General features: G+C 49.0%; 1 protein-coding gene across 3 annotated transcripts in view; it reads left to right on the forward strand.

Annotated features, from left to right (window-relative positions):
• RhoBTB (Rho-related BTB domain containing) overlaps positions 1–22,365 on the forward strand; it is a 291,089-nt gene that overhangs the window by 78,663 nt on the left and 190,061 nt on the right. The window contains exon 1 of one of the 3 annotated variants that reach the window (XM_075676727.1): positions 135–217. The exons of the other annotated variants lie outside the window; for them this stretch is intronic. The gene's annotated coding sequence lies outside the window, so the exon portion shown is untranslated. Of the gene's footprint in view, positions 1–134; positions 218–22,365 lie in introns of those variants that run through there. 3 annotated transcript variants of the gene reach the window in all.

Raw genomic sequence — 22,365 nt, forward strand, 5'->3', positions numbered from 1 at the left:
CAGCCGTGTCGCTTTCTGTTTCGAGACCCTCCTCCCCGCCACCCGGAAAAAAGAAAGAGGGAACGCGCGGGGGCATTGGCGCCGGCGGAAGAACCGGCCGCGTCCACCGCCGTCGTGCAGCGGCTTGTCGCGCGGCGAGTCCACTCCGTGGTGGAAAGGACGCTGGGTGCATTCTGCGCCCCGCGGCACCACCACCACCGAAGAACCTCGAAACTTGGTGAGCGAAGGCGGCTCTTTCATTGACTTCTCGCTGTTCCCGAGGCAGGCACCGTCGGTGCGGCGCGTGCTCAGTGCTTCAGCCGCGCTCTGGAGATTCCGGCTGCTGCATGTTGGGACGCCCTTCCTTTTGTCGCATCGCCCATTATGAGCCCTAGCGTCGCTTGTTTTCGGCTGGACAGCAAAGGAAAAAAAAAAGAAATTAATTTGAGACAAAGTAATTATACTGGCGCTCTTAGGATAGCTCTTATTCGAAGCCAGTTTTGAGTAGCGCGCTGTCTATGCGATTGAGTACATCGCGTCAGCTACAGCTGGCTTTTAAAGGTTGGCGGAATAGTTTTTTTTTTTTCAGTTAGTATATGAGCTCTTACAGAAGGAAACTTTACCTTGAGGTCATCCGTAGAAACCTCAGAGATGTTTGTCGAAAGCGGTCGCCAACAAATAAAAATATATTTTGTTGTTTTTGGAGCCTGCAGCCACAGACGGCGATAAGCACCATGTGCGATTTACGTGTGACCTCCTCTAATGGTGAGCTCCGAGTTTAGAGCGCGAGGAAATGAGCTTTTGTTGTGTTTTTCTTCCCGAGCTTGGGTTCCTAAAACACTTATGTGGTCAGTTCACCATAATAGCTGACTAGTTGACATATTTGTTTTGGAAAATGCAAATACAAAATAGAATATGGAGTGAACCTTGAATGAATCTGGACAGCGACTAGTTTTGTATTGTATTTACTCTCCCGATTATCGCTCTGTATTTCCGCCGTGGAACAGCACTGACTGAGGCACGGTGCGATGAAGAAAAGCTCTTATGAAATCATATGTACGTCAGTCTATCAGTTATACATGTCAAGTTCTGTAGACTCCGTGGGAGAGGCATAAGCTCACACTGAAAGTGCTGAAAAAAAAAGCAACTATTGCGAATATTACAGCTGTGAATACTACCCTTCCAGTGTCAGCCACAAGCCCACATTACAATATTAAAGCGATTGTACAACTTCTCATGAAAAAAGAAAGTGTAATGTTCTCGGAGGGTGCCTGTTTTTTCGCGGTACAGAGCAAGCAGAAAACTCTTGGCACGTGGGCTGCTGTAAACGGAGCAAACTTATGTATACTGAAGGTGCTTGGTTTTCGTAATTTCCCTAATGTCTCCTACGGTGTTCAATGGATCACAGTATAAATAAATAAATAAATAAATAAATAAAACAGTGAACAAATAATCGCGGCAATCCTCGAAACCCTGAGCAATTGCATGCACATCTTAGACAATGCGTCATTGCCAGTACCGTAGTAACTACTGGTTCATTTGCCGGTTTCGTTACTGGCTTGCGTCTGTCCTGTGCACAGTGCGAAGGTTGTACTGCACTTCCTTACCTACAGTAAGAAAAGGCGCGTGGAGCAAGGGCGGCTTCGGCGAGTAGAAAGAACCGGCGCAGAGTGCGGCAAGGACGTTCGTTCGCTGCAAAACCATCAGCGTATACTTAACCATGAAACATCACTGCACACAACTGCGCGCGCAAGTTTATGTGGCTCCGCGTGTTGATCTTTGTTTGCGCGGAGCCTTGGTGAAATACATGACGTCAGATTTGACTTAGGCTTGACCTAGTTCAGGTCCTCAGCAAAATTATAGGGTTTAATCTTTTCTATCTAATCGGGCTAAAAAGAAAAGAAGAAAAAGTATACAAGCTCCAGAACCAGCAACCGGCTGCGCATTATGTTATCTTAGTGCGCATTCACGTCCACGCCTATCGCAAATCGCTACGGGGGTTGGTGACCTTGGTTTCGAATTCGTTTTTCAGTGTTTCTCGCATCGATGCGATGTATTCGAAAGGTATACTTAGAAAATTGAAATATCGACTGTTCTCTGTGCGAGGACCTAATCGAGCAACGGGATATCTGATTTGTCTTTTGAAGTTTTCGTATATTGGAACATCCTTACTCTGTGGCCCTATATATCTTGCTCATGAACTGCGTCCCGCTTCATCTGCTCCAATGTCGCCGAGAAGGTTGTGGCCAGCATTCAGCAAGCTGGCGCCTCCGTAGGATTCCGTTTGGTCGTATCCGTGTGCTGCGCAACATATTTGGACAGACCGCCATCTCCGAGCTGTGTTCGAGTTCCGACACGCATCGTCGAAGACTGATTTGCAAACAAGTGTCTCACTGCGTCACCCTTGTTTTCTTTTGCGACGCTTGGTGGGTTCCGCAGAGCGCGGCAGGCGACAGTGCATGAGACGACGCCCTACTGCAACCGTGCATATTTTTTTAGGCGCGTGCGTCCGCTGCTGCATCCACTGTCTGCTGTGGCGTCTCCCTTTCGTCGAGCCTCGACTGGCTCACCGCACAAGTGCGATTTTCATGCCTGCCGGACTGGTTCGTATGTTCTGAGCACGGTTTCTTCTAGACAGGATCCCCCCTAGCTGGCCGCGGGAGAGCCCACCTTGTTCCTTTGGTTACCGTGAATTGTCTGCCTTCACTTCTTGTCGTGTTTCCATGCATGCGCAACCTCGAAATCCACCCGCATACATATTTTATATGTTCCTCGTTCACGTGTCAAACTACTACAACAAACGTGCACGTACGTGCAGGGGGAAGATTTGCGCGCTGTTTATTTGACATGCTGTCAAGGAAGCTTCGGAAACACGTTCAGTTATGAAAGTCTAGGGTGATTGATTAGGCGCTCGAATATTGCGTATCACACGGGGTCGGAGGCGGTTAATCGACAAGCCTCTGTTTGTTGTTTACAGCGCACGCAGATGATCTCGGGGATTCGGTATTTGAGATCCTTGCGTCGGCGTTTTGAAAAATTTGATTTGTGGGTATAGAACGTCACCCTTTTGTCAAGTCACTGATAAGCTTACTATCAACCCTGGTAGCACTTGGAGTGTTCTAATGAGAACGCTTGGGATTCCGGCAGTTCTTTCACGTATCGCGTGTGATAAGGAACCTCTCGCAACCTGCCCGAAATCTCTTTTCACAGCGGTTGAGGGACGCCACTTGTCCGTGGGCAGCGGAGGTCGATAAACAATGAGCCAGGAGTGCACTGGCCTTGCCCGGCTCCACCCGTCCCCGCACACGGAAAAGCACTCGGGGGAGTCCAGACGAGCAGCCGGACGAGCGATGGATCGCGACGCGTTCGCAGCCGAGCTGCTTTGCAGGCGTAGCCGTGCCTCCGGCTAATCGGATATGCTTCTTTCGGCAGTTGCTTTGAACATCGCGTCACGGTATCGCTACGCATTCTCCAGGCGTTCACCACGGACACGCCGTGTGTACGCAAGTCTCGTAGCGAATATCGCGAATGCGTCTGGAGCCTGTCAGACGTCTTCCGTTTCATTGCGGGCTATACCTGCCGCAATGGCTCAGCGGCTACGCAACTGCGCCGTAGAGCTGAGCAGAAGGTCGCGGGTTCGATTCACGGCCGCAATTGACTTTGATCGGCCTGCGAACCGCGGGTGCCAACGCTGAGAATCTTAACCCGCGACATATCGTGCTCAACGCCATTGCCACTGACCCTCCGCAGTGAGTTGTAGGAGCTGCTTTGTTTTCGTCTATGACAACGAGGGATCACTACGTGCTGCTTCGGCTTGTGCCCGCACTGCGGCGAACGCCTTTCATTTGATAGTAGATGTTGCACGCTGCATCGTGTCGTCATTGCATTTTCTTGGATTCATTGGCATGCCGTATATGAATCGGGCCTGCGTGCTTTCTGCCCAAGTGCTGCGCTCTGTCGCCGTCTATATTTAGTAGCTGCCGGAAATCCGTGAGGTGACGCTGATCCCCTTATCGCGAGAGAGAGGGAAGGTAATCGCGAGTGCAATCTGTGGAATGTTGTATCCGATAGTGCCGTGTGTTCTGCGCGCCTGTTGAGATGGGAGCAGCTTAGTGCATACACCGATGGAGTTGTCCGTAAATGGACCACATTAGCCTTGTCTAGAGCTTCATGTGATAATACTCGAGGGAAATTTTGCAGCTGGCGGCCAGCGTCGATATGGCTGTTCATCCAGCTTGGGAAGGCCGGGCAATACATGGATTTGCCTAAATTTCGTCCTTCTGGCTTCGAACGACTTTGTGGAATATATGTTTATATTAGCCTTACCGAAGCTTGTTTTCCCTTGAAAATTTATGTGACAGCATTTAGTCTCGTTGAGCCTCTAATTTCAACCGTTCAATCGTCTTCAGAACGTTGCAAGGAAATTGTTTTGCATATTAAAAAATAATTACGCATGCTGCAGAGTGTTACTCGACGAGAACATACATTTTGCGTCACGCATCCTCGAAAGTACCGTGATTTATTCCTTGCATAATGATAAAGTGAATTGTTTGTGAACTTCAGACACTTTACTGCTCTTAAGAAACGCTGTGGGGCTAACGCGCGGGAGAATAAGGACAAGAAGAAAAGAACGAAAAACTGACCCCCTTTGTTGCAAACTCTCCACTGCAGTGAACAAATTTCGGATAGTTTTGTAGCAAGCTTATTGCTTCCAAGAAGCTCGTGTGCATAGCGTCAACTTCAGTGGACAACAGAAGTTTCCTGTAGGAGCCACCCACCACCGTTTTTCCCCAGCTCGGCTTCAAAGATGGCGTCCCTTTTTTCCGGTGGGAAAGTCGCGTTCGTCCCTACACTTTTGCTTGTATAACTATCGTGCCATTGCGGTTTGGTACATATAATTGCCTACAAGGGATAGAAGACGCTTTCGGAGGCAGAACCTATAACTATTGCGGCTGTGTGAAGCAAAGTTCTTTCTTAGGAGTACGTTTTTATAAATGTCTACTGGGATGCATACCATGCATGGCAGGGACAACAAAACGTGCGTGAAACTTGATAATTTCAAGCAGTGTGCCTTTCGGCTTGTAAGGCTTCAATTCTGAAATTTTGCTTTCTTTCCAGGTGCACATTTTTGAGTGAAAAGGACGTAGCTGTTAACAACATCAACAACAAGAACAATACTAATAATAGTAATAATAATAAAGACGAAGAAGAAAGAAGAGTAATCATAATAGTAAAACTCCAGTCTATGTGCGACAGTTTCCTTACACATTTTCACTGGTCGATTTCGCCACAACGGCACTCGTAAACGTGTTTTTCATTTCGTTCGCACTTTACTGCATATTATATCTGAGTTATGGTCGTTGCTCGGCGCAGATGACTCACTGCGGCTGCCATCTGTGTTGCTGTCGCTAAACGGATAAGAAAAAACTGAGCAAATAGGAGCGGCGTTGGCGTTGGCAGGTTGCGACATCGAGGTCCTGTTTTATTTTATAGCGCCAGCTGTTTCGGGCTCCTTCAGTGGTGTCCGGGGGTACCTGGTGGTCTTGATCGGACTAAGTCATACATGTTGACCTAAGAAACCGTGGGGGTGCCATCGTTTGCCACAATTATCCTTCAGCAATCTGGGTGGGCGAATACCTTGGCCTGAGCGTCTCTTTCCTCGGCGCGAAGGTGCGTCGCCGGCAACCATATTGCCGCCGAAATTTTTGCAGAAAGCGCGCGGGGCCTCCAAATGCGCAGTGGCCGCATCGTGAAAACCCTCACACTATCAATAAGCAGCCAGTCTCCGAGGTGCGCTAAAACCGCGAGACTAAGGTTGGAGCTTCTCACATGGGCCGATACGTTTTTCCCAGCTTCGTTAACTGCGCATGCGGTCAATTCGCGCTCCCATTTCACGTTCACCGTTCCCTGCTGTTCTCGCATATACAGCGAGCACCTGGCGGAGGACGTAATTATTGCCGGCATACCTTTCTTCATTCCGCTTTGATGGAAACGAAGTAAAAAAGAAATGAGAAACCGCTTTCGTGGAACGCAGCTCTCAGGCGCCCGTTCCTGGGTCGAGCGTCGGCGTCGTCCGGCGTAACCGCGCGAACGCACTCGCGCCGCTGCTCGCGCCTTCTTCCACAGCCGGCTCCGATGCCGCTCGTCGCGCCAACGTTCCCGCACGGCCCCTCCCTCTTCGAAGGCGCTGCCGGCACTGGTGCGGTGGTTTCGGTCGCAAATTCTTTTGCCTCGATATATCGCGAAATGAAAACACCTATAGAGCTGCGCTCAAATTTCGCATTAGGGAGTGCCGTAATCGTCGGACACTTCTTTTTTCTTCATGTTTGTACACGTTATTCTATCAAAACAAAAATAGGCCCACCCGCCGTGGTTGCTCAGTGGCTATGGTGTTGGGCTGCTGAGCACGAGGTCGCGGGATCGAATCCCGGCCCCGGCGGCCGCATTTCGATGCGGGCGAAATGCGAAAATACCCGTGTGCTTAGATTTAGGCGCACGTTAAAGAACCCCAGGTGGTCGAAATTTCCGGAGTCCTCCACTGCGGCGTGCCTCATAATCAGAAAGTGGTTTTGGCAGGCACGTAAAACCCCATAATTTAATTAAAGATAGGCCCTTTGTAAGAAAAGTTCCAGGACATATTTCTTTTTTTTTTTCTGCTACATTCAAACTCAACTGATGGGTGTTATTAAGCAGCTTTGTATGTGCGCACACTAGCCGTAACCTTGGAACTCACCAGGGGCAGCAGAGCTGGGATTAGTAACCCGATGTTCGGCCTGTTGGCACATTTAGTTGGACGTTGCATGAGGGACAAAAATTCGAGAACAGAGTTAACATAACTTATTTGATAGGCTAGGGAAAACTCCTATTGAGATATGAAATGTCATTCAGCAAGTATATGGCGACGAAAGATTTTCGAGAAACCGTGTCTTTGGATGAGGGGGGGGGGGGGCACCAAAGGTTTCGTGAGTGCACAGATTCGGTGCAAGACGATTCCAGTGTCGGCTGGCGCTCAACGTCGCATACGGTTGCTAATGTGGACGTGTGAGGCATTTGCTGCATTGAAATCGCCATGTTAGTGTGCGCACGACATTGATACGTGGACATTGCTTACGTGTTTTTTTTTTTTTGCTAACCTTTTTTCATCGACTAACTGCTATGCAAAGGCACTGCGCCTAATGAAGAGTTATATTCGTGACTCACTGTTTTGGGGGGATGTCTAGTTCTTGACTGTCACTACACCGTGACATTAGCATAAGGCCTGAAATCGAACAGGGATGTGCATGGGTCATCAGATCTTACGTAACGATTTAGGTGAACGGAAGGTGAATGCAAAATCGCCCGTCACAGGTTGCCGGTTGGGCACAGGTTGGCTTTCTGAACATAAGTGAAGCGACAACCGATGAAAGCAGACAATGTTGGTCGCATTTTTTTTTTAAATGCTAGAGTCTCGGTGCACCACGAATATTTATTTGCCTTACGGACGAGCAGGAAGCCCAAACTTCTACATTGACGTGTTAGAACGTTTGGGTTAAGGAATCGCCTTTGCCGTTTTGATTTGTCGTCGTCTTGACAGTGGCCACAACGCGAAGCCCCGCACTGCTGTATCAGTCCAGGAATATCTTGCCAAACACCACATTACTACTCCACTACATTCCCCTGATTCATTCGACCTGTCGCCGTACGATTTCTCTTTGTTTCCCCGTGTGAAGTTGCCGTTATAAGGAAGGTGTCATGATGATATGGCTGCAATCCAAACCGCTGAGATTAATGTGCTTAAGAGCATCCCGGATGCAGCTTTCACTGCTTGTTTTCATGGCATCAAGCAACGGTGGCAGTTGTGTATATAGTCGAGGGGACCACTTTGACAAGATCTAGGCTAATTATTTCCTACATTGTATAAATGACTTTTTACGAGCTCAGTCCTGCAACTTTTCTGACAAAGGCTGTCTAAGCAGGTAGGTCGACGTAATGTCTCTTCACGAGCCACCTTACTAGTGGTTTTGCGTTCACGTTAACGATCAATTTCGCTAGGCAGTTCAGCAACTCAGCATACTTAAAATCGCACGCGTGAAGGGGGGCCACGGCACATTTGCTGCTCCTGCAACATTGCACGTGCGAAATCAGAATCAAAAGCGTACCATTTTGGCGCAGGCTAGAGTTTCGCCAACCGTCCGCAGCGGTAATCAGTTCCATACCGGAGTGCTCCACGCGATTGTCTGGGGGCCCGAACCAATCGCAGGGTCAGCCGTGTATACGTTGTTGTGGATGGCTTTCCGGGTGGCTACATGCTAGGTTGTGACTCAACGACTTTTCGCAATTTCAAGCACAAATTTGGTCATTTTGCCATTCTAATGCTGCAGAGCAGAACAAAGCAAGTCTTCGCTATACGTCCGCGCACTCTGCGTCTTGCTTCTCTGCTGTTGCCGCGGGAACGAGCGTCCACGCGGCTTGGCGAATTGGAGAGTTTTAGTTTAGCGTACGCAAAGCCCACGGAGGAAAGAAAGAACTGCATGAGGGAGCATTGCGCAGCACGATTGAAGTAAAGAGAGCCGGCCCGAGACGTGATCGCGTCCCAGTAAGTTTCAGTGGCTTCCACCACCGCGCAATATCCGCGCTCAGCGCACGCTGTAAGAGTTGAGGTCGTAGGGAGAAACTTGGGAGGATCTAGGCGTACAGGATTTATTTACATATTTACATTAAAACAAGAGATACATTCGACAGTCTAGCGTGACTCCCAAAGGGAGCGCGCAAGACGAAGCGTACAGCACACGAACTCAAAGCTCACTGCTTCTCGAGCACGAGCACTGCTCACGAGCACGAGCACACTCTAGCAGCCGACAAACTGCTGCTTAAAAAGCCTGTGTCCTCCCTAGATCCCTAGGGGAGGGAAAACTGCTGTCCAACCTTCGTCCAATCGGACCGTCCACAGTCGTTGGGGCGTAGTCGGACCCGCCTTTGAGGGGGAGGGCTCCCACACACACGTACGCACTTTGGATTCCCAGAACCCGAGTTGGAGCGGGTCCTCGTAGCCAGATGGTCACGCCTGACCCCAGCCGCCGCCTCTTAATTCCAGAGCTGGCTTTCTCCGGTAGTCGCCACGACTGTGTACTGTGTCAGCAGACTGTGACGAATCCTGCGGACCGAGGAAAAACGTACCGCAAAGCACCCTTTTGCTAGAGAAGCTCTTCTTGCTGCAAAGAGACCATGAAGGCCACGACAAATCAACCAACAATACACGGTCCGCCAAACGTGTCCAGCCCTGCTGCCGTCGCCGACTCTGCGAAGAAGGCGCATGGAAGATTAACCTTGCTGTAGTCTCCAGTTCTCCGAAGGAAGTTCATGGTCGGTTAGCGCTGTCGCCTTCGCCGGTTCTCTGAAGGACGCTACCCCCGCGGGTCGATCGAAGCACCTGCAGCGGGCTGAGATAGCTTTGCTGAGCAGTACCCCTGCAGGCCGATCGTAACAACGCTCTTCCGAAACGACAGATACGACAGTAGTGTGTGGCCTTCGCGCTCGCACGTTGCAACGAATACGATAGGTGTGTGCATGTTGCAATAAGTGCCAGCTATTATGGGGAGAAAATGTGCACACGCGCACTGGGCCGAGTCTGCCGAGCAATCACGTGCACGGGCCGACTTAGAGAATAGGCGAAGGGGATCACGGAGAGTGGGCTTGCGAAGGCTGGCTCCGTGGCTCGCTCTTAGTTTGTTTCCTGCTGTGGACATTCCAGTTACCGTGACTCCACACAGAACTATGAACACCATCCGTGGCGTTATTTCTGATGACGACCTGATGGACCTGACAGAGGCCGAACTTTTAGAAGGCTGGAAAGAAGAAGATGTGATCAATGGCAAACGAATTAAGATGAGGCGCGACGGGGAAAAAATCCAGACAAAGCACCTTATTATTACCTTCCACCCGCCGTGGTTGCTCAGTGGCTATGGTGTTGGGCTGCTGAGCACGAGGTCGCGGGATCGAATCCCGGCCACGGCGGCCGCATTTCGATGGGGGCGAAATGCGAAAACACCCGTGTGCTTAGATTTAGGTGCACGTTAAAGAACCCCAGGTGGTCAAAATTTCCGGAGTCCTCCACTACGGCGTGCCTCATAATCAGAAAGTGGTTTTGGCACGTAAAACCCCAAATATTATTATTATTACCTTCCATTCAAGTGTGCTGGCCGAGACAATCGAGGTAGGCTATGTAAAGATCCAGGCCAGACCGTATGTCTGGAACGCTCTGCGACGCTTTAAGTGCCAGAGATTCGCTCACAGAGGCCGCCAAGCGTGTGCAAAGTGCGGTGCCCACGAACACTCCTCCGAAAGCACTCTCCGCTGTGCGAACAGTGATGGGCAGCGTGCCGCATACTCGCGGTCCTGCCCGTCATGGAAAAAAGAAATTGTGACAATCAAAGTAAAGGAAAACATTTCATTCAGAGGAGCACGCAGGCGGGTATCGTACCCGCCAAAGAACAGCTTTGCCGATGTGGAGCGTGCGGGGGCGGCTACACAACGGCATCCGGCGGCGGTCCGGCTCACGCGCAGTGATCCGCACCCTTGGCGGCTGCAGCTAGCGCTGCTTCGCCGCCCCAGCAAAAGGGGTCATCGACCTCCAGACTGGTGGCCTCAAAGGTCTCGTCCGACGTGTCGAGGCCTTCACGTCAAACACAGCGCTCGCAGGAGCGCGTGTCCAGCGCTTCACCAGGGGCGATCGATGGCCACAACAGCCAGCCAGACGGTGCCGCCGGCGCCTAAGGAGCGGCGAGAATCTCTCGACCGCTCCAAAAAAGAGAAACCCCGCATCACAGGCCCTGAGAAGGACTCTGTAATCTTTCTTTTTTTAAAACACACGACACAACCCTCTTATTTAATACGGGCACTCAAATAGTATATTGGAACGTTAGAGGTCTCCTTCACAATCTTGTTGACGTTAAAGAGCTCCTTCGCAAATTTAGTCCCATGGCGCTTTGTGTTCAAGAAACACACCTCAAACATAGGCAAGAAAGTTTTCTTCCACAGTATGCTGTTTTTCATAAAGACCGCGATAACACTGTCGTGTCATCCGGTAGTGTGGCTATCATATAGTCGACAGATGGTTTGCCTTCCTGGAATTAAAACTTCGTCCCTAGAGGCAGTTGCTCCCCTAGGGGGTTTGTTTGACAAGCTAATCACTATCAGCTCTGTATACATCCCTCCTAATTATCAACTTAATAAAACCGAATTTCAAAACTGCATAGATGAACTTCCGGTGCCATACATATATTTGTCGGAGATCTAAAAGCACATAACACTTTGTGGGGAGACTCTCGTTGCGAGGCGAGAGGTCGCCTAATTGAAAACTTTCTCTTTTCCTCAGGAGCATGTGTACTTAATAAAAAGAGCCAACGTACTACAGCGTGGCAGATAACACATACCTCTCAATATGTTTAAGCATTGTGTAGAGTACACTAATGCCGTACCTGGAGTGGTCCGTTCCCAAGAACCCCTTTGGACCATTTCCCAGTTATGTTAACAAAACAAGATGCATGCTCGCCACACGTTCCCCGATGGAAGGTTGACTCGTCTAACTGGGAACTTTTCCGATAACTAACACATTTAAGCCAGGATGATATTGACTCTTTTAATATAGACGATGCTGTGGCATGTATAATTAAGGCCGGCACAAAATGCATCCGTCAAACTAACGGACTGTCGAATAAGCGTCGTATCCCATGGTGGAATGAAGAGTGTGAAAAAGCACGGAATAAAAACAAAACAAAGCTTGAGGACGCCTTCGCGACTCTCCAACCACCAAGAACTTGATTAATTATAAACAAATAAAGTCCCATATTAGAAGAACACGTCGACGTGCTGAAAAGAAAAGTTGGGAGAAGTACGTCTCCGGTATAAATTCTTACACGGACGAGACGAAAGTGTGGAATAGGGAAAATAAATTAATGAGCCGGCAGAAACATCCCCTACCCTTTGTAAGTAGTCAAGGTGACAGCCTGGAAGACCAGGCGGATTGTCTAGGCGCACACTTTCAATATGTTTCGAGTGCATCGCACTATACAGAAACTTTCCTTAGGTTCAAAGAACGTCAAGAGAGGCAGCCCCTTAATCACAAAGGTTGATCGAGTGAGGCTTACAATGGTCCATTTAGCTTAGCTGAACTTCAGGCATCTCTCGCTTGTTGCAACAACTCGTCACCAGGTGGCGATAGCATTATATATGAAATGATTAGATACCTGCACCCTGAAGCATTGAAAACTCTCCCATCTATTTTCAATGCCATGTGGGAGGCTGGGTATATTTCGTCCTTGTGGAAAGAAGCCATAGTCATCCCGATACTTAAACAAGGCAAAGACCCGTCCTTAGCCTGCAGCTACAGGCCAATAGCACTAAAAAGCTGTCTATGCAAGCTGTATGAAAGAATGATAAACCGGCGCGTAATCTCTTTCCTAGAAAATAGAAAAATACTAGACCCCTTTCAGTGTGGGTTCCTAGAAGGTAGGTGGACAATAAACCACCTTGTTCGCATTGAGGCATACATCAGAGAGGCGTTTATACATAACCTGTTTTTACTTTCGATATTTCTAGATTTAGAGAAAGCATAGGATACAACATGACGCTTCGGGATTTCACGAGATCTTTCCGCGATGGGGATCCGTGGAAAAAATGGCTGTGGCTTAGCTAAGGTTAAGCGCAGGATGCGAAGCATACTAGCCTTTATTTTAGTTGTTGAACCACTGTTTAGCCTGGTGAACTGCTGTTGCTTGGCTATATTTGGTTCGGCTAGACGAAGAAACAACTCATGCGTTACTCTGCTTCGCCTTCAAGAGTGGAACGCGACAGCGTTCCCGTCGACCCGCCAAGGGGTGTAAGACAATGGGCTACGGCGCAGCGACTACGCGCCCCGCATTGGACGCGGTGAGCGTCGAGCAACGCAGCGTTCGGCGCGGCAACGAAATGTGCGCCTGAGCAAGCGACGCACGCCTGAGCCTTAGAAACAGCTCGTTTCTAAGGCAACACCGCATTCACTAGAGGCGCTTTTGTACCGCTTTGAAGCATCGTACTCGTGGCTCAGTGGTAGCGTCTCCGTCTCACACTCCGGAGACCCTGGTTCGATTCCCACCCAGCCCATCTTGCAAGAGTTGAGCCAAAGCCACCTAGAAACAAGCGCAGCTGCTTATATACCGCCGCGACGCCGCGAGCGACGGCGCGAGTTGGAGCCCCGTTTCTCCTCTGTCGTGACGTCGCGGTGTCACGTGGTCAGCCTTGAAGGCGACACCGCCGCGCCTGAGGAGCTGGGTTGAGCTCTAGTAATATGCTTCGCATAATATGCTAAACACAGCCAAAAGCTACTTATCCAACCGCACGTTTCGTGTAAGACTGGGCACTGCTTTATCTAGAGCATTCACCCAGGATACCGGCGTGCCGCAAGGCGGTGTGCTTAGTTGCACACTCTTTGCTGTAAAAATGAACTCCCTGTTGTTGTGATCGTCCGTTCACCCGGCGACACCCTCCGGTCACGGCTCGCGCGATTAGGGTGCGAACGGGCCGTCGACCTCGTCAAAATGGTTCTCAAAACGGATGATTTATGGCCAACACGGGAGTGCCTCGGTCAGGAGAGGTTTGGGCGATTAGCAAGAATACGGTCCTTTACCTGACAGCCGCACAAATTGTCACGTCCACGCCGGAGACGCGGTCAGTGCAATGATACGGTCCATCACCTGTCAGCCGCCCAAATTGGCATGTCCACGCCGGGGACGGAGTCAGCGTACGATCTGAGTCCAGCGTACGCTCCCCTTTTCCCTGTTTGCGCCCAGTGATGTGCGTACGTTTCCGACAAAGCTCCCTTCGGACAGAAACGGCAACAGTCCTCCGGATTGGTGAGACCTGATGTCATCGGTCTTCTGACGCCGGATTGGGGGAGGTGACTGAACAGTGACCACGCAGGGCATAAAAGGAGCAACGGACGGCGGGAGTGATCGGCTTCTACAATTTCTTCATGAACTTTTTCTGTACTACTTTGAACTTTCTTGTAAATATGTAAATATAACGTGTTCGTAAATCGTCCTGAATATCGGGCCCAGTCTCACGTTCCCTTACTCCTCCACGAGCAAGGTACATTCCCACATCTTCAAACCCCCAGTTGCAACACTGTGTACAGTCATTCCACGCACCATGTTGTATTCTGTGTATGTCGACGACGTGCAGATAGGTTTCAAATCATGTGACATTGCGATCTGCGAACGACAGGTGCAGCTTGCATTAAACAAGTTGTCTAAATGGGCGGATGTAGATGGGTTTGAAATAAACGCCCAGAAAACTACGTGTATACTCTTTCAAACATAAGAGGCGTGACACCAGTGCCAAATCTCACGATCAATCGAGAGGAACTATCTGCGAGAAATGAACACAAATTCCTGGGAATAATTATATACTCTAAGCTTTCCTTCATTCCCCAACTTAAATATCTAAAGGCAAAATGTCTGAAGACGACGAATATTTTAAAAATTCTGTTGCGCACAACATGGGGTAGTGATCGAAAATGTCTCCTGAACTTGTACAGGAGCCTTGCCCGTTCTCGCCTTGACTGTGGTGCTATAATATATCATTCTGAAACGCCAAGCACGCTAAAAATCCTATACCCTGTGCACCACCTAGGTATCCACCTAGCGACCGGTGCTTTCAGGACAAGCCCTGTAGAAAGTCTATATGTCACTCCGTCTACAGAATTCATATTCCAGCTTCACAAACTATCTGAAAGTAAACTCAAATCCTTGTGTAAACTCGAACATCCGTGTTACAGAACTGTAAATGATGTGTCCTGTGCCGTACTTTTTAATAATCGGCCCACAGCCAGGGAGCCCTTCTCACTGCGTGTTAGGAATCTTAGTGAAGAAATGTGTGTCCCACTTGTAGAACACCATCTAATGCTTCCAGCGAAGCTGTCACCGCCGTGGCAGTGGCAGCTGGTGGAATGTGACATGTCGTTTATTGAAGTCGGTAAGCGTGCTCCTGAGTTGCAAATTCGAATGCACTTCCTTGAACTTCGGTCGAAGTACTGCTGCCCGGAGTTTTACACCGATGCATATAAGTCACAAGCCGGCGTTTCTTATGCAGGAGTCGGTCCGTCCTTTTCGGACTCCGGCATTCTGCATGCGCAAACAAGTATCTTTACGGCTGAAGCATATGCAGTATTATCGGCTGTGAAACACATCAATCAATTAAAACTAGAAAAGGCAATTATATTTGCCGGCTTTCTAAGTGTTGTCAAGGCTTTAGTATTGCTACAAAGGCGTAAAGATCTTGTAATAATTGATCTGTATACACTCTTGTGCGCTGTTTATGCGTGTAATCAACGTGTCATAATATGCTGTCTAAAACTGGTGCAGCGCAACATGGAAAATAACCAACTCGCCCAATCCTCAACCCTAGTGAGCTTAACGTGCTGGTTGCCTGGGTACAGAGGCATCGAGGGTAATGTGCTCGCCGACGAAAGCGTCACATCCACAGCAACAAAAGATTTCAACTCTTGCATAACTGCCCCCGCCATAGATTTGAAGCCTTTCATTCGGAAAAAAATTAAGAGACTATTGGCAACGCTTGTGTGACGCCCAAACCTTGAGTAAGCTTCATCTAATCAAGTCACAGTTAAGCACTTCCCCACCAATAATAAGATCACGAGAAACCGATGTCGTGCTCTGTCGACTAAGAATACGGCACACATACGGTACACACAACTTCATACTGACTGGTGATGAACCTCCTACATGTGGTAGATGCGGTGAAAAACTGACGATCATCCACGTCCTCGTGGAGTGTTGGGAAACAGAATGCGAGAGGAAAAAGCACTTTCCCTTGGCATATCGACAGCATATGCCATTACATCTAGCACAGTTTCTTGGCACGAACCCATTATTCGACACCAAAGCTGTTTAAAATTCTTTTTTAATGACACTCTTACACTGCACATTATCAGTTCAAAAGTTACATAGTGCGGCCTCTTATCGGGGGCCACTACTGTATTAGGCACACCCAGTACAGCACGTGTCTCCCCGGCCCTTGCATTCGAGGGCCCTGATGAGGCAGTAGTGCTACGTTCACCTTCACGTTTTATTACATCATCCCTGCGTAACAAAACAATTATGGTCGTACTTCACATCTCTGGTCATCGTCATTGTTTTAATACGTATATATTTTGCGCAATTTAAAGCGACTGATTTTAGGCCTACAGCGATACTACATCCTCCATTCAAAGTAAATATCTCCATTCCATAAACAATTCATTGAAGAACCATCACCATGTGTATGGCACTCGCGCCATAAAACTGCATATATCATCATCAGCACACGACACAGGACAACGTCACAGGTTTTTGCTGGACTGTTGGGTTTCAGTAATCAGTCGGCGTCTTTCGAGCCCAGTTCCGCCTGGTTTCATTGCTACCCTTTTTCGAGATTACGCACCGTCTTTGGCTTGGCGTTTTTTTTCAAAGAGCCCGTGCGCGCTACCTCGCATCATAGCCCGGAGCGATTTCCCTCCGCCGGCTATAACGATAGCCCGGGGAGTCCCCGAGCGGCACAGATATTTATTGTTGCTAATGGATGAACGGACAGACTCGTTTAGATGATTTTCCCTAGCTTATAGCTACTGTTCTCTGTAATAGTTAGCTGTTGAAAATCACAGAAGCGGTCGCCGCGTCCTTTATCATGCGTCGCTCTGTATACGTGGCGTAAGTGACAGGCCAACAGATGGGTAAGGTTCATCTCTTTAACATTACTTCACCTCTTTAGAAACATCGCGCCATGCATATCGCATAGTTTGAGGACAAATATATCTATCCCCCTATAGTGTACCACCAAAAGTTTTCGAAACACTGAATCCGAGAGAAAAAAATATTATTTACAGCTATAGCGCATCCTCTTCCGAATTGAAACGTGCGCAGTGGACACTTCTCCGTATGACGGCAGCGTCGCTTATCTAAATTCGAGAACGAGTGGCGAAGTCGCGAGTAATTTTTTTATCTCTCGCGAATTCTGTGTTTCGAAAGCTTTTGCAATCAGATCTGCGGGGATGCGTACAATATTTCGTGCATACGACGCGTGACACGTAGGGAGGCAACGACCACAATCTCGGAAAAGGGTTTGGTCTGAATCGCTCGGTCTTTCGCTGTTTGACGCCAGAAGCGTTGTCATCGATCAACACTGGTTGTCGGCGGTGCTCCCTTTTCCGCTTGCGTCGAGGAAGTCTGTTTCCCAGATCCAGCTGCGTTCTCCCTCTTCGGCGTGCTCGCTGCTGACGCACGCGAAGGTCGCTCCGTTTCCGTTTCGAGCGTAGCTGCTATGTAGAGGAGTTGCGGATCGCTCTCGTTGCCGCATTCTTCGTTACTTTATTTCTGTTGTCGTAGAAAGTGCAATCTGGTCCGTTCACGTGCACTAGAGAGGTTATGTAATGGGCGTGACGCAGTTTCCCAGCGGCAGTTTCGCACGGGGGAGATGGCTGCTGCGCATTCACCGCGGGAGGGCCGAACTCGTAAGCTCCTCTTTCGACCGCTGCCCATTCGACGCATTTTTCGTGCATCGTGTAATCGGCGGCCGCGTAACCTGCGCCTCCCAGCAGCGCGAGTCTTCCGGGAGTGGGCAGTCGTTTATGTGCAGCGCGAACTGAAGCGTCGAGTAAGCCACTGACCGCGGCTCTGCTGGCCACGCGCGCAGCAGTCGTTTTCAGTCTCGAAGAGCTGATGCAAAGCAGCAGGCCTGTCGGCTGCCGATTCGTAAACAGTGGCGAGGTCTCTGCTCCTTGTGTGCACTCGAGTGGTGCAGACGGCGTCGTCGATAGTGCGGCCTCCGATGCTCGCGCGCCTGATATTTTTAGGGTTCTGCGGGCTGCGCGCCTCTTCAAGCTACGCGCGTGTGCTGCATGGCGTTGTCGGTTCTGCGCGGAGGTTGATAGCGCGCCGCGTGCTTGGTACGCAGGGACCTTGGCGAATGGTGCGATCTGCGCCGTCGCCTCGAACGGCTTCTCTTCGGGCAATCGCCCGATTGCGCTCACCACACACACACACACACACACACACACACACACACACACACACACACACACACACACACACACATGTATATATATATATATATATATATATATATATATATATATATATATATATATATATATATATATATATATATATATATATATATATATACACAACTCCTTTATAGAATTTACACAATTTTCAAATACTGCTTGTCGCACATAGCACAATTTTTATTTTTGCACTATATTGGCGCTCGAAGAGGCCGAGAATATTTGCATAATAAATGGAAATGTATAATCGGCTAATTAACCAAACTTATCTAATTAGATTTTAAGTTAATTAGTTCACGGCACATATATGTTACAACTTACAAATTGTAGCTAGTGTGTCTGCAACGCATGTCCGCTTGGAACGAATTCTGACCATGGCGCACCAATTTCGACATGTGCACCGTCAATTTTGCGGTAAATGTACACTTTTGTTGCACTTACTTTCTTGTAAGACCCAGTTTTATGCGTTGAGGCGCAAAAGTAACTAACACCGATGCATTTCGTCACAGACTTTGGGAATGAATATCTCGAAACTGATGACGTCGTGAAAATTCGTTTCAAGTGGATACGATATGCCAAATCACCGGCTACGTACAATTCGTAAACTGCAATGTGTGCCGTGACGTAATAAGTTAAAAACTTAATTAGTTAAGCTTTGTTGATAAGGTTTATGCGTTAGTCCAGGTCAAGGACCACCGTCGATCTTTAAAAGTTGTTATTAGTTTTAAAAGAAGATAAAGAAAAAGAACTGAATATTTGTTAGTTGTTATTTTTGTTATTTAGCCGTTAGTTAGCTAATCAATCGTTAGAAGCTTTGGCGCACGTGCGAAAACAAAGAAAATAAATAAATTAATAAAAATAAAACGCTTAATTCGACGTTTCGGCAGGGGCCGGCCTTGCTCAATAATCATCTTTACACGAGATAACCAATTTAAACATTGCGCTGAGCTTCTATTATTAGAGTAACGTTGTACAAATGACCCGCCAGGGTATGGCTCTGTGGCTATAGTGTTGCGCTGCTGAGCTCGAGGTCGCGGGTTCGATCCCGGCCACAGCGGCTGCATTGAAATGGGGGTGAAATGCAAGAAAACGATCGTGTAATTTAGGCTGAGGCGCACGTACCCCAGGTGGTAAAAATTAATCCAGGGTCCCGCACTCCGCATGCCTCATCATCATATCGTGGTTTTGGCTCGTAAAACCCCCAGAAATGTTAAAATTGTAATTGTACAATTGCAGGTGCATGCTTTCAAAACATATGCGAACGGTTGTGCGCTCCGAAAGGGAGGACTTGACAGACTACGCAATGCGGAGACGGTTGCGCCCGCGTGGCCACGAAATCAGACCATGGAGGTGTGGGCCGAGTGCTATCAAGGACAAGGTTGCAGCAAAGCGAAAATGAACTGTCTGCCCACTTCTTAATACTTACGAGCTGAACAACTTATCATTTTGCGCACCACGTTCTTTCTCCGGCTGCAGCGGCTACCTGAAAGAAGACGTGCCTCTGCGTGGCTCCACTTCGCTTCTCCTATTAGCTCCATTTATCGCGCGCCTGTACTCTGGGATTCCTTCTGCACCCTTCGTGACCTGTGAACATTGTATCGACATCTCCAATGATTCCTGCTCAATAATATAGCCTCAACCGCACCTATACAGTTCTATAGCGCAGGTCTCAACTCTGTTTTCGCGCAGCCACCTCGTCGTTGCTCCGACCTCTCTTTTTCTGATGGCGCCCGCACACACGACTGACTTACGTGGACGGCAGGACAACCCGCCGGTGCCAACTACCGTAGTTCTGTGCCCTGCCCGCATCTGTGAAGCCACTTCCGGCAACACCCGTCGTGGTGTTATTCGCAGTGTCTAACCACACGCCCCTTTCTCCCGAATCGGGGCCAGCTTTTGGTCCCGATTTCGATATACTTGCGACCCGCATGATGGGTGCTACGCGCGCTGCGATCTCTTGACATTCGCCGGCTCTCGCATGCATACGAAGTACGTCGAATACCAAGGCCTTCGCTGCACTTCCGACCTCCGTGGCTCCTGCCCAGTTCTGCAATAGCTGCCCTCAACTTTGCGCCGATGTGTTGGTCCCATGCTGGTGTCATCCGATGCCAGACCAGGGCCTTAGCTACCGCGCTGAACACGGCTGCCCACATTGCGGACAAGATCATCAAGCGGATGGTCCCACGTGTCCGGGTCGCTGCGGGCCTGCGCAAATAATAATATTTGGGGTTTTACGTGCCAAAACCACTTTCTGATTATGAGGCGCGCCGTAGTGGAGGACTCCGGAAATTTTGACCACCTGGGGTTCTTTAACGTGCACCTAAATCTAAGCACACGGGTGTTTTCGCATTTCGCCCCCATGGAAATGCGGCCGCCGTGGCCGGGATTCGATCCCGCGACCTCGTGCTCAGCAGGCCAACACCATACCCACTGAGCAACCACGGCGGGTCCTGCGCAAATCACTGCCGCTCTCGACAGCGGGAGCCATCCCCGACGCATCCGAGACCCGCCAAGACTGACCAATTATCGCTCATTCCTTCTCGCGGCACCACACCAGAGCCAAGTGCGTCCCGTTCATGCAGCACTTTTCTGTCGGCTGCCCTCGCTCATCAGCTCTCTCTCTCTCTCTCTCTCTTACTAATTGCTTTTTGTGAATTGCTTGTCGCACTCTTTCATGTGGAATATTCTCTCTCTGTCCTCGTCGGCTTCTTCAAGGACCTGTGCCTCCCAGAAGCTCAATAACTCACTTCATTCTCCGTACGGACCCTGGCGAAATACCGATGTCCCTCGCAAATATCTTGGAGGGAACTGTTCTCTCATCCTGAAACCTGCAAATTTTGTGCACCTGCCACCCATTTCTTCAGCATTATTTAGGACTAAAACGGCATCAAACAATCTAGCGGCTGTGTAAGCTATAGCAGTGCCTGGCGAGGCGACGAAATAACGAAGTCCAGGATTAAGCCCACCAGAGAACAGACGTTTGTCGATACCGCGAAATCGCCATGTTTCTAAGACGGGTTTACGTGGCCATGATGAAAGCTGTCTCGGGCCGGGTGCTTCCCGATTGATCTTTTGAGCAGTGTACATAAGCTCATGTTTTTCTCCCACAACCTTTTCCTTCCTGCTCCGCGGAAAACTCAGGAACTTTCCTTATATACAGCCGGTGTTGCAGGACTCGAATAATATGGGGTGATCACTTTTTAAGTTTTGCTAAATTTTAAAAAATCGCCTATCACAGATAACTTAATTTTAGTCCTTGAGTTGGATTATTCAGAGAGGTGGATATTACTTGTACGAGAAATTGAAACACATGTTCAACTGTTTTAAAAAAAAATTCGCTAATTCCGAAAAACTACTTCGCGGCATATATTGCAATTTACGAATTTTAGCTGGTGAGTTTGTCAGGCGTATCCACTTGGAATGAATTTCCAAAATGACGCCAGTTTGGAGGTATGCGCCAACAAAGTCGCAGTAAAAATGTCTTGTTTCACGTACTTTTTTTAATAAAGCGTTTTCTTTTTATGCATTGAACTACAATACTACCTGGAACGCCCATGTATTTCGTCCCACACTTTGGGAAATATCTCGGGAACTAGTGTCATGAGCAGTAATGAAGCGTGGCGTTTTACATATGCGTGCAGAGAAAAACCACAGAACTCCTTTTTTCCCTATAATTTATCAAATTATCGAACCAGCGCTGTATTTATGTGCACCGGTGCATAAAGCACGAAAAAAAAAAAGCTGGCGCCCCGACAGGGCCAAAAAATTCAGGATAGGAAGCAGTGGGAGACCGTGTTGCTCAGCTCGGCCCCCGAAGACCAACTTTTGGCTGTCCAGCAAGCCGAGGATGCCGCTAGAGCTCAAGGGCTTCTGGCCGCCATCTAGGCGGGGTTGGCCCCCCCACGAATCTGCCGGCTATATAAATAAAAGTTATTTCTCTCTCTCTCTCTTCCGGCAGAACCTCTCTCACAGTGAATGTGGACGTGAATGCTATTAGCATTGAAGCAATGTATCGGCTCACCGTATTGCCGCCGCAGAGACGCGTTATGTGTGAGGTGTGTATGCAGCCGTGTTCCTCTCTCGCGCATCCCGCTGAACACGCTGCGTCATTCGGCGGCGGCGCGTGGCGCTGGTGCGAATGAACATTGAGACAAGTTCGAATCTATATATGGCGCGCGTTCGATTCCGTCCAAATAGCGCTGAAATTGTTAAGGCCATGGGAATTGTTTTGCCATGGAAGAGCGCCACATAGCAAGTGGCACATGGTTGCCCAAGTTGACGCCAAAGAAGTTTATTGAAGAGAGCGGCACACA

This window comes from Dermacentor variabilis, unplaced genomic scaffold (genome assembly GCF_050947875.1).
Source record: "Dermacentor variabilis isolate Ectoservices unplaced genomic scaffold, ASM5094787v1 scaffold_12, whole genome shotgun sequence".
NCBI lineage: Eukaryota > Metazoa > Arthropoda > Arachnida > Ixodida > Ixodidae > Dermacentor > Dermacentor variabilis.